At 43.1% G+C, this 8,269-nt stretch overlaps 1 long non-coding RNA gene across 1 annotated transcript; it reads left to right on the top strand.

Moving 5' to 3' along the window:
• The first annotated feature begins 321 nt into the window (after positions 1–321).
• LOC125016885 lies at positions 322–1,540 on the top strand. Its single transcript, XR_007113783.1, has 3 exons — positions 322–436; positions 959–1,020; positions 1,123–1,540. It is a non-coding gene; the product is annotated as an uncharacterized LOC125016885 (long non-coding RNA).
• The last annotated feature ends 6,729 nt before the right edge of the window (positions 1,541–8,269 follow it).

An 8,269-nucleotide genomic window follows, 5' to 3' on the forward strand; every position in this document is an offset into this window, starting at 1 on the left:
CCGAGGAAGTTTGATCAACAGCTGAGTGAGCTGTTGCCACTTGAATGAACAACGTCAAAAATCATCTCATTTCATGTATTAATTTTGATGTTATAATTATCCATATAATCCCCTTGTCAAATTTCTCCAAAGAACTTAACTGAGGAGTGAAACAGTCACCTCCGTTTGAAAGCATGTTTAGCCTTGTATCTCTCATGTATTCACTGAATGAAAGATCACAGCCGGCCTAATCCTTTCATTTCACACCTGAAACCAGGGGAGCCTCTTTAACGCAGTGAGTAATCGCTCCTTTTGAGGACCTTTGTGTCTGAGCGAGTGATGCACTAATTGGCCAGTTAGACACCTGGATCACTCACGCTTCCCCAGGAGGAGACACCACTGTCACAGGGCTTGACCCAGAGCCAGAGCCAGGCGTCAGATCCACGCACCGTATCAGGTTTGAGACGATTCTGTTCAGATTCAGCTGTGGCTTTCACTCACGCTGTCTGAAGATGTAAGAGTCTGAGCATAAACCTTAACAAGGCTGTCGCTCTCGTGTTACTATGAAAATGCTTCTCATACGTAAAATGAAACTGAACATTGCAGCCACAGTGCAGTTTAGACTAGGATTACTATTAAATACTAACACTATTCCAGGACTCCTGTTATTATTTCAAATTAACTTCACATACTGTAGTTTAGAATAAGCATCAACCGTTGTAGCGCTCGCTTGTGTGAGTTAATAGTGAGAAAATACACACTGCCTTTACATAACTCCGATATTCTGCAGCATGTACGGCGCATCGCCGCATTCCTCCGTGTGCACGGTAATTCAGATTCTTGGCAACGAGTCATGAGAGCTCACGCTGATAGACTGAAGAATGTAATTGAAGGAAGCAGAGTGCATTAGATCACATTAGTCTCCAACAGGTCAACAGGCAGTTCACATGTAATTTGTTGACGGATAATTTGTTTTCAGGTTTCTTGTCTGCCAGCTATCGTCAACGTTCTGGACGTTTGCCATCAGCAGAGATCAACACAGTGAGTTTAGTGATGCATTAAACATACAAAAACGAATAAAAAGATTGTACCAATACTGCTTGTGATTGACGGCTGCTCTCCTTGGTGCGATCCTGCAATTAGATCTCGCTGGGGTTGATCCGTCAGGTGGGGATCCTCTGCGGTTTTTGAGGGCTGTCACCGGCTGAATCCCCAGGGGAGGTCCTGCCCAGCGTGGCGCCATGCTGATGGGCCTTCCCTCGCCCTGGCAACCAGACTGGGGTTAAATTAAGAAAGGCTAACCCCAGAGCTGTGGTGAAGACGAGGGCGAGGTCAAGCGTTCTGGTCTGCTTTGATGATGGTGGAGGCTGGAGGGCGCAGCAGACGGTAGCTCTTCATCTGGAGCCGACAGGCCAAGGACGGATCGAGGGCTCCTGATCCCTAATGTTGCTCCTTTTGGGTGCTGCAATGTGAATGCAGCTGAGATGGACATCGTGGATTTAGTCTAATGCATTTTTTGCTGTTCATTCTTTTACATTAGTCCTATTTAATAAAAATGCATGAGAGAAATACTCCACTCTTCCTTACAGCTGGCAGCTGGTTGTTCGGTGAGTGACTAACTCCATCAAACAGGGCTTTTCCTGTCCCAGTTTTGCATCTTTGCATCATCAGCCTGTCAACATTCTGATTGCTCCACCTTTTCTACAAAGGCAGTGTTCAGTTGGCAGTGGTACCAACTACTATTTTGGTATCACCTCAGCCCTGGTTCCAAGTGAGCCGAAGCGATACTAAAACATAACGTCAGCCGACTGCCTTCATCACTGGAAGCGTCATAATACACGCGACGACCGATCAGACTGTAAATAAACACAAGACTCGACCCCACCACTTTTTAAAAACCTAGCCTGCAGCCAATATTATACAATGTAAAGGCTGCCAAGCTAGCGTTAGCAACCATTAGCTTACCCCCAAACGTTGTCTTTTTGCATCTCGTGTTCTCTCGTCTGTTGTTGTTCTGGTCTTCCGTTTTTGCGCGTAGCTTCGCGTGGTGTAAATGACGTCATGGCAGTTTCGTGCAGCCATGTTATGATGACCCTGCCCACGTCGAGGAGGTACTATATGGTACTCAGTTGTAATGGAAACACACCCGAACCGTACCGTGCTAGTGGAAATGCACCATAAGAGCCGGGGCCAAAACAGCACCCAGAAACATTCATTCACCAGGTGAGACCACTGTGACCAACAAGTCAAAGTTAAACCCGTGACCGCCATAGAAATAATAATAAATAAACAGTAAAAGAAGAAAGACAAATAGTTCAGAATAAGGTCAGTGTTTGAAGCCTTTCTACCAAATGGTACCTGGTATACCTGGTGTGTTCTGGGCAGGAACTAGGTCAGGAACAGGCTACGTGCAAACAATGGATCATGAACTTTCGATGAAATGCAGCTGCAGCGATGAGTGAAAAAAAACCTCTGGCGAAACAAATCTCAACTTTGTGGCGTCGTAGACCACGAGCAATGAGAGCGAATAAAACAAAACACAATGACACAGAGTTCTCTAAATGTTAACACTCACCAGAACTTCTACCACCAAATTCACAAAGCTGTTCACAGGCTTGGAGCGTCAGTTGAACCCAGATGGAGCAACAGAAGTATCTTTGCATGCATAGTGATGTTAAATTTATCTGTTTTACATGCATACATATAACTTTTTATTGTGTTTAATTTTCTATTATTTGTATTTATTTAATTTTGTTCTTCTTTTTGTATTCTCCTCCCTCTTTTTACTGCCTGCTGCTGTAACGATGCAAATCTTCCCACTGTGTGATAAATAAAGGAAGGATTGTCTCATCTCATTCTATGTGGGTTACCTATGCAGCCAGACCCTGGAACGTCCTCTAGTGACCAACTGTCAGCTAGAAAGTTGAGTGAATTGCTTTTTATGTGGAGTCTGGAGTCTGAAACATCACGGGCCTAGTTTCCTTCTTCTCACAAATCTAAAACTACAGCAGAAAAAGACGGAGGAATTGGAAGAGAGCATTGAATTATATATGGCGTTCATCTGCTCGCATTCTCAGAGCCCTTATAAAGGGGAATCTATTGGTTGAGCACGCTACGCCAGTTACATTTTGAACCTGCACTTTCTCTGCACTGTTGTAAAACCATCTGCAAAACCATTTTCTTCAGAGTCACACATGTACCTGTATTCCTAAATCATCTTAAACACTTTTATTTAGATGCCTGATTCTTGTCTTGTGATAAATTATGCTTGTGACAATTCCCATCCCAGACAAAACCAACAGATTCTGGTCAGAAATAACACACACATTGTTTCAAGAACAAAAAATAAATAAATAAAAAACAACATTTATGTGGTAAAAAAAAAAAAAAGACACTTATCATTATTGTACTCTTTTGCTTTTTGTGTCGTGCCAAAACAGAAATTTTTACAGGTGTGGCAACAGCAGCTAAAAAGAGTTAAGCATTTAGTGGTAGAGAAAGTGACATGATGACCAGGCAGTGATTTACTCTCCAGTTTTCCTGCCACCACTGAGGCTGTTCAGACCCAAGGATAAAGTCTAAGTCTGGACTCAGTCTGTCTGCACTGCAGCTACGTGTGAATCTAATCTTTTCACCTTGGCTCGAGGCACAAATGGTCGTGACTGATATATAAACAGCGAAAGGAAATCTGTTTAACTGTTAGGAACATTTGCGGTCGCCGTGTGTTTGTCATAATATTTGATTCACCCAGACCTCCAGACGCATCTATTTGATAGAGTTGGTATTTGCCATTGACTTTGAGTATTTCACATAAATATGATGCACGATTCGTCCTCATTCATGCTGTAACACACATTTGTGTTCACTTAAAGGCTTTTGTCAACAAATCAAATGAATAGTGTCAGAACTTGAGCCCGTTCTTAGTTTTTCTGACAACATATTCATGTACTGACGCTTGCTTTATGGAAGTCAGCTGCAGTCATAAGGTCACTGGATTGACCTCTCGCTGTATCGCAATTAATGCAAAGCATGAGTCTGTAGGCACTATAGACACGTGCTGCTGCTCCCTCCAAAATCAGACCTGAAGAACTCGAGGCATTTGGCCTGAAAGGTACAAACTATGATCAGTGGATGCTCATGAGAAAGAAGCTGAGAGACTACATGAAGCTGTGGATGATTTATCCTTTTAAACGCACAGTTTCCCAAACAAATTTAACGTGCCGTGGAACACATCAAAGCTGCCACCTAAAAATGAAACTGCCCGTCATTGGTCATAGCCCAGACATATTGTGCACATATGGTCCCAGGAGGTGTTTTTACCCCGTTTGCTGAAAAACATCAAGAACCGAAAGTGAAAGAGAGCAATCAGTAGCAGTAGGGGTGCAATAAAGTCACCAATAAAGGGACTGCATTGTAGAGTTTGGGTCCTGAACTCCGTGCCCCAGTGGGAGTCGAATATCAGAGCAGGCGAAGAGTAGTTGAGTGTTTTTGGGAGATGCCGGCGAGCAGCGAGGGCCAGCTGTCGTCCTGATGTTTTCTTGTTCCCACATGACTGGGAATAGATCTGACTATGTGATTAGGATGTTTTCTCACTACGCAGTGGTCAAAGGGTTTCCGAAACGGTGGAGAATGTTGCTGCGAAAGATGTAGGAATGATTTGGATTGGACACATTTTGAAAGATTTCTGTGTGTCATTACATGAATCTGAGTAGATGAGACATTTATGAAACTCTGCACATACGAGCCTTTTTAGATTCTCTTTACACGTCAGGGCGGTAATCATGGAGTATGTCTGTGCTGGATAGTCATTTGCCAAGTAACAGCTGTTCACCATAGCTTTTTAGTGAGACTATGTCTGCTACCACAAATATCATGCAATAAAGTGTAAAAATAAATAAAATGCACAAAGTTATTTAAGAAAAAAAAACACAGAGAAAAAATGAATAATGAAATCAGATGCAACTACTTCACTTCAAATCAAGTAAACTTCTCCCACCATAATTTTGGTTTGTGACCAGAATAAAGTTGTCTTTGATCTGTGTGCATCCTTGCCGCCCCGCTCACCAACATCATCATCTGTAACCAGTCAAGATGTCATGCGGCTGGCCTTATATTTTTGATTTACCTCCGCAGTTTTTAAAAGAAATCTGTTTACTTCTCGTGTTTTTGGAAACATCTGCTCTCTACGTGCCTTGAGAGCTTCTCCGACGAGTGCGGACTTTTAATCAGTAAACATCGCTAGCATGTTTGCATTCAGAATGTCACAGACTGACAAGCGCAGGAAAAAATACACAGTTCATGGAACCACATCATACAGGGACAACAACAACAAAAAAGTTGAGGAAATATGACAGACGGCAAGCCAACAAAGAAAAATAAGTTGCAGAACATACCACACTCATGGATTGCTGTGCATCTTCTCTGACATTCATTAAAAATAAAACTAAACCATTCACCGCAAGATCTTTGCCCATGTGTTTGTTGAATTCTTATCAGTCTTTGGAAGGCGACAGTATGTGAGAACGGTGAGAATTCCCTGGCAGTAAACTGCTAGTCTGCACTTCTAGCAGGTGAAAACAAACAGTGAGGATTATCTGCAGCTCCTGTAACTTTCACACAGCCTCCATCCCGGCAATTCAAAGCAACTAAACCTGTCACGACAAAGAACTTCTTACTTTCTCTTTCTTTCCTGTCAAAACAAGTCCGATTTTTATGTTTTTTTTTTTGGACGCTCAGATTTGAAAAGCTTTACAGCAGAGGCTGCCTCGCATGTATCCTCGGCTGTTAATGTTTAAAATATGGCAAAAAAAACTCTTCATCATCACTTCGGCTGAGCTTCAGAATCAAGTTGCACTCATGTGACAAATGCTTAGCATAGACGTGTCACCCCTGGAATGATTAGATTTTCACAGCTGCCATTAGTTTGTATTACACAGATGGATATAGTGTGTAAAATGATCGTCTTAAATAAGTTATACTCAAGAAAAAAAAACAGGGTGCAGCAGAAAGAGTTCAGCCAGAGTGTTCTCATTCATAAGGAGGGATTTTGCTTAGAAACTGAATAGCTTGAATCCTCTTCACAGTGTTGTTACTGGAGGTAAACATACTGCTTCGTTTGGTAATACACGAGTGGATGTGGGTAGTTGAGATCCTGATGTTGTAAGATCTGCACACTAATGGGCCACAGTGACTTCCCTGACTCACTAATCCACAGTCATGATGTGATGCACAGTTGAAACATAATTAACGGCAAATAAAAAATCAGTTGTCACAATCCTGATGCTCAGAGACTGATCACTGTAATGGGAAAGCAGGCAGAGAAAGAAAACTGTGTAAACTAACTAAAATAGCAAAACTGCCCAGAAGTTGCTAAGTGTGAGACGTTGGCAGACTTCTCACCCGTGTGGAAAAACTCCCGGTCTTTCTTTCCACTGGTGTACTCAGACTGTACCAACACGGACTGTTTCTCTCAAGCAAACCATTCGAGCCACACACACGTAACACCTGAACCTGGAAATGAAAACAGAGCGATAACTGTTCAATACTGAGTTTCGGTTCAGCCCAGCTGCGGTCAATCCCTGCTCTTGTTTTACAAAGAAGGTCAAGTGACCCCGCTGAAAAGAAAACACATAAAACTCCCGTCTCCTCTTCCTGGAAGTTTCAGCTGAACCAGAGCCTGTTTCTGCTGCAGCCTCTCCTGACGTCAGGCGGTTATTTGAAGAGGGTCTGCAGCTCCTGGTCGGGTTTCCCACAGGGCCGCGACTCAGCCCATCTCCCTGACCCCCTGGGAAGCAGAGGTCACGCATGAGAGAGAGGGGAATGAAAAGGGCCACTCCTCTGATTTATGACCGAGCGCAGCTATAGGATACCTTCAGCTCAGGGATGGTTTTTGTTACAGAGGTGGGGGTACGCCGGAGCAGATTCCCCTAGCACCTCCTGCCAACGCTGGTTTAAGGTTTCAGTCATTTAGGGGGAGAAGTTTGGCATTCTGAATTTGAGGACAGCTGCTGATCGGCAAAACTGGTCCAGAGTGTGCTGTCAGTGAGCAGGTAACCGTTGCGGGCTGCATTCTCAGATGTAAACCAGCTGCTGCTTTCTGGAACAATATTACAAGATAGATCTGAGTGCTGCTCTGTTGGACCATTCCGATCATTCCTTGGACTCTGTTGTGAGGGTTTTAGTTCAGCCCGTTAGAAGACGTGTCAGTCAGAACTCAGTGCGTGTCTGTATCACATCAGGCTGAGGGGGTCACGTTCAGGTGTCTTGGCTGCTGCTGATTATCCATTTAAAAGAGTCAATGTTGTTTTTGGTGCATTTGAATGAAAGTGTACTCCTACAGTTAACCCGGTCCCTATAGGAATAAGATATATTTACATCTGTCTCCATTTCTTATACTGAGCTATTGTGACCAAGCAATTTCCCTTACGGATGAAAGAAGTTTAAGTCTAAGTCTAACCTCCGTCTCAATCCCGTGTCCGAACCCCAGCATGCTGCAAATTTAACTTCACTGAGAGAAGCGACATTAGAGTACACAGAGTACTTATTACGTTCCAAATTCCTGAGACTTTACCATAACTGTTTCTAATTTCTTCCAGCTCTTAGTGCGTTTTCTCTTGCATCAAAAGTTCAGCAAGTTTGGGGTGCCCCAAAACATTGCTTGATTACCAGGTTGAGCGGGTGTCTCATAAACAGAGTCTATCATCTTCAGTGCAGTGGCGCAGGTTCAGTTGCAGCTCGTCCCCCCTCTCTCCAATCACTTCCTGTCTCTATCCACCAGTAACTGTCAGATAAAGGTCACAGATGATAAGCCATTGTAACACACATATGAAGAGTCAAAGTTTGTAAGTCTAAACTATCTGCTGTCACCATATTAATCTGTGTCTCTTCATGAACATGTTTTCAGTTTCATTGCCATTTTCATTTGGTTTTCATTCAGTTTTAGCTTTAGATTTTGTTTTCATTTGTTGAACTCCTGCCTCACCCCAGTCCGTCCTGCACTTGGTTTGTACAACATCACTGGCAAACTTGGCAACATTTACTTATTGCTCATTATGACTCCTGGCATGCAGGGCAGCAACCACTCTGGACGTTTCAGGATTAGCTTGGTAATAATTAAAATTGTACCGACATGCCATCTCTCATCAACAAATGAAGGTTAATATTTGTAAGTTTTCCACCGTGAACAGAATCACACCTGTCGGCCACACATATAATATGGAACTAGGACAGAGCATTTGTCTCCAGTTTTAGACCACAGCCGCAGCAACAAATGCATCCTTTTGGATGAAAG

The sequence above is a fragment of the Mugil cephalus genome, chromosome 11, assembly GCF_022458985.1.
Source record: "Mugil cephalus isolate CIBA_MC_2020 chromosome 11, CIBA_Mcephalus_1.1, whole genome shotgun sequence".
Classification (NCBI taxonomy): Eukaryota; Metazoa; Chordata; class Actinopteri; order Mugiliformes; family Mugilidae; genus Mugil; species Mugil cephalus.